Raw genomic sequence first — 4,821 nt, 5'->3', positions numbered from 1 at the left:
GGCAGCACCAGAATGCTGTTCTATAAATAGCCTTGTACTCTTAGCAGAAATAAAATATTAAACATTATGGCTTATATCAAATGGTTCTCTCTCATTTCAATAATAACCTAAGATAAAACAGACAAATTATTACGTTAATTTAATTTTATTACATAAAATGTGACCATACATTTTGTGTGCATCACAGCATCAACACATCAAATGGACATTATGAGTACCTTGTCAGGCCTTTTGAACTTTGTAAAGCTCCAGCTTTTTTTCATACATTTTGAATGATGTTTTGAGAGAGTTTTTGAATGTTTGTGTACCTCAACGATAGATTGATTTTCTCACCGGATAATGTGACTCATGAAGTTCATGTATGCCAAATCTTTCTGAAGCTGTTGAAGAACCATCTGTATGTCAAAGCTGAAACATGTGACTTTCTCGCAGCTACTATCCATCCTGGGTTACGTCGTCTCTGCTAACCAGTGTAACGGAAAGACTTCGAATGATGACCGAAAACGCTTGTCTTTTACTGTGAACATTTAATGTTCACTATGCTGCAGTTTTACAAACAAGAAAGACCAACTTAGGTCTGGCGGACACAATTTGCATTTAGCATCTCACGTTCACCTGTAAGCTAGCAAGAATACACAAAAGGTAAGGCAATTCCTGGGATTTGCCAACTTTTACGGAAAGTATATTCAAAACTTCAGTTCTGTGGCCGCGCCCCTGTATACACTCACCTATTCCAAAGTATCTTTCAAGTGGACCGCCCAGGCCAAGAAAGCTTTCTGGTGCTTCAAGGAAGGTTTCACCATGGCACCGGTACTCATTGTTCCTGAGTCACAATAGCAGTATGTGGTTGAGGTCGATGCGTCCAATGAGGGCATTGGAGTTGTGCTGTCCCACCTGTCCGCAAAGGACAAAAGGATGTACCCCTGCGCCTATCTGTGGCTTAAGTTGACTCCTACTCGCACCTGCATGCTCACGTGCCATCCAGGTGTTAAGCAAACCATGTACGTGATCAAGCAGCGGTTCTGGTCATGGAAAAGGCAATTACCGAGCATGTGGTGGCCTGTCCAGTATGTGCCAGAAATAAGCCCTTGCCTCGGGCCCAAATGAGCCTGCTTCACCCGCTGCCTGTTCTTCAACGGCCATGGTCCCACATCTCCATGTAGTTTGTATCCGGATTGCCACGACCATCCTAACGGTGGTTGACCGGCACAAATCATCTCCCTTGCCAAGTTACACTCTAAGAAGACAGCAGAGGTTATGATGATGATGAATCATGTCTTTAGAATTTATGGGTTCCCCAGTGATATCTTTTCAGACAGAGCAGCGCAGTTTGTTTCAGGTTTTTGGAAGTTTCGCCAGCTCCTCTATGGCACCGTCAGCATGTCCTTTGGCTATCACCCAGAGTCCAACGGTCAGACAAAATGCCACAACCAGGAGCTCGAGACCTGCTTCCGATGCCTTGTTTCCCAGAACCAGGTTACCTGGGGTGACCACTTCACCTAGGCTGAATATGCACACAATCCTCTTCCTCGGCTGCAGTAGGCCTCGCACCTGTTCAGCGCGCCAATGGCTACCAACCTCTCCTGTTCCCGGCCAATGAGAAGGAAGTCACGGTCCCCTCGGCTCACGCCATGGTCGGTTGCTGTCACCAGATTTGGGTCGGTACTCTTCCGGACCTCAGCCCAGGTGAAAGCGGCGGCAGACCGACGCAGACACCAGGCTCCCCCCCACAAGCCGGGTTAGAGGGTGTGGCTCCAAGGATTTCCAATATCAAAGGTCATTAACCCAGTTTCTGTGCGTCTACACCTTCCCACGTCTTTGAAGGACCACTCCAAGTACCATGTCAGGAAGATCAAGCCAGTCAAGGACAGCATTCTGGTGCTCGCCTCCGCCTTCCCTCCCTCCCTGGATTGTCGATGGCGGCTCTGTGTATACTGTCAGGAAGCTCCTGGCTGCGGCCACCATGGCGGGAGGGTTACAGTCCAGCGGAGCGTTCGTGGATCCCTTCTCGTTTTCATCCAGGACAATGATCTTATCAGGGACTTTTATTGTGTCGGACAGACTCGGAGAGTTAATGAGTTCTGTGAAAACTGAAGGATGAATAAGGTAAAGTTCGGTATCCAATCCTGCAATCTCAAACTTTTCCAAATATCGCTCTTGTGAGCACCTACCAGATGCCCTACCTCAACCAATAATGGCACAACAACTTGCCATGAAGCAAAATATAGTATTACAGTTTATTGTTGTGATTTTAAAGCGATTGAAACAAATGAAACTTTGCACATTTCTACTGCACCGTTTAGCTTGTGCTTCCAGTGATTCTGCCATGGCATGCTAATGTGTTTGTAGATTCACAGATCCTACATAACACCGCCCTAAAACATAATCCAACAAAAGTGTGATAGTGTTTCAGGTTAACACCCTTCTCTCTCTCTCTCTGTGTCCAAGCCAAGCAGAGGAGCAGAGCATGACCTTACCACATGCTGATACGTTACTAGTCCAAGTAGAGCTAGCTAATGCTGAGAGAGAGAGAGAGAGAGAGAGAGAGAGAGAGAGAGAGAGAGAGAGAGAGAGAGAGAGAGAGAGAGAGAGAGAGAGAGAGAGAGAGAGAGAGAGAGAGACTGTATCACTACAGCCAATACAGTCTGCTCAAAGTGGCGGTCTTTTTCAGTTACAATAACAATTTTTGGACACATCTTATTGTTGCAATGGAAGAAGGTGGACCCAAACGCAGAGTAGTGGCGGAGCTTCAAAAAAGGGTTTATTCTCTCACAGTCCAGCATACACAAGGAGCAAAAACAATCCAAACTCTCAAAAACAGGTACAGGGGAAGGTAATAAGGAAACAGGAAAGGATCACAAGGACTGGGAACGCAAGCAGGACAAAAGGCTCTGACAAGAGACAAGTGAAGCAAATACATTACATATACACAAGGTAATGAGGTAACGAGAGGCAGGTGACAAGAGGGCAGGTAATCAGGTGGAAAACATCAGGTAATCACAAGAGCGGGAAGACGCAGGAAGTAAAACTAGAGGCAAGACAAGACAAAAAACAGACTTCAAAATAAGACAGGAAACAGGCCAAACACAAGACAAGACTAACAACACAAGACCGGGGAGAATGAAGACACAAACACAAGACCAGGGAGGGAACACGGAGAAGGGAAAGAAAACAGGATGAAACAACCCGAAACCATAACAGAACATAGCCATTAATTCTCAGAGCCTTGCAGCAAAAGTGAATATATGTTTGTTTTCTCGTTGTGTGCCAGGTTCCTGTGTCAGTGTGCACTGACAGCTGTCCTACAGGAACTCGTAAAGTACTGCAGAAAGGAAAACCCATCTGCTGTTATGATTGTATACCGTGTCCTGAAGGAGAGATTAGCAATGCTACAGGTATTGTTTTTTCCCCAAATATCTACAGTACAACATCTAATATACATACAATTTGCCTTTTGAATTTGAAGCGTGGATGCTGTCTCAGGCTGCCTTAAAGATGTAAACCACTGCATGGCCCAACCATTTCTCAACATTTCTAATTTCTCAATTTCTCAACAACTGAACAACTCTAAATCTGAAATAATACAATTCGCCCAACACCATCACCAGTACCAAGAGTCTTTGCTCGATGGTGTTTTAAGCCCCCAACGTCAACTTCCAGGCAGTGCAGCGACCCTTGTCTTCAAGGCAACTAACCCTAACGTTAATCTAATTCTTAACCCTAACCCTTGCTTAATCCTAATGCATTCCTGACAGTGCTGCCTGGAAGGTGGCATTGGGGACTTAAAGCACCAAACAGCACACCCTTGGTCCATTATCTAGTAACGCCAAGCTAACTACCAGCAATTTAGGTGTTATTTTTGACTCAGATTTGACATTCATCCCACACATTCTCCATATCAGAACCATCTCCAAAATCCAAAAACAGACTGCTGACTTTTTATCATCACCTTCCTTTTTATTTATTCAACTGTTGTTTTAAAGCTGCCCCATCTTCTATTCTCACTGTGACAATGATGTGTACTGTATTTCTTCTGATTTGTATGTGCTTTTGTTTCTCCTTTCAAAGCAGTTTGGAAGCTATTGTCTTTAAAGGTGCTTAACACAAAACTATTATTAGTAGTATTATTATTAATAAACTGCTAAAGGCCCTTTTTGTTTAAATATTTCAGATTCCCCCGATTGTTTCCCTTGCCCCAAGGAGTTCTGGCCTAATGCAGAGAGATACACTGTCTCCCCAAGCCTGTAGATTTTCTTTCCTACAACGAGGTCCTAGGAATCATCCTGGCTGCATTCTCAGTTGGGTGGCGCCTGTTGGCCATTTTAACAGCAGCTGTGTTCTATCGTCACAGGACATCCCCATGTCAGGGCCAAACACTCTGAGCTGAGCTTCTGCTGCTCTTCTCCTAACTCTATGTTTCTTATGGTCATTAACTTTCATTGGAGCACCCTCTGAGTGGTCCGCATGCTGCGCCACACAGCGTTTGGGATCACCTTCGTCCTCTGTAGTCTTGTGTTCTTGGATAAAAACCATAGTAGTGTTAATGGCCTTTAGAGCTACACTCCAGGTAGTAATGTCATGAAATGGTTTGGTCCTCCACAGCAAAGAATGACAGTAGTTCTTTTACGCTTATTCAAGTTGTAATATGTACTATTTGGTTAGTTCTTAGTCCCCCTTTTCCAATGAAAAACCTAACCATATACAAAGAGAGAATCATCCTGGAGTGTGCATTTGGCTCAGCTGTTGGGTTTTGGGCTGTGCTTGGGTACATAGGCCTACTGGCTGTCTTTTGCTTTGTGTTAGCTGTCCTAGCTCGGAAAT

At 44.6% G+C, this 4,821-nt stretch overlaps 1 pseudogene; it reads left to right on the top strand.

The window, feature by feature from the left end:
* LOC116687045 (extracellular calcium-sensing receptor-like) overlaps positions 1-4,814 on the top strand; it is a 17,264-nt pseudogene extending 12,450 nt beyond the window's left edge.
* Positions 4,815-4,821: the final 7 nt, after the last annotated feature.

The sequence above is a fragment of the Etheostoma spectabile genome, chromosome 3 (genome assembly GCF_008692095.1).
Source record: "Etheostoma spectabile isolate EspeVRDwgs_2016 chromosome 3, UIUC_Espe_1.0, whole genome shotgun sequence".
Classification (NCBI taxonomy): domain Eukaryota; kingdom Metazoa; phylum Chordata; class Actinopteri; order Perciformes; family Percidae; genus Etheostoma; species Etheostoma spectabile.
This window is presented reverse-complemented; position numbering and strand designations above follow the sequence as displayed.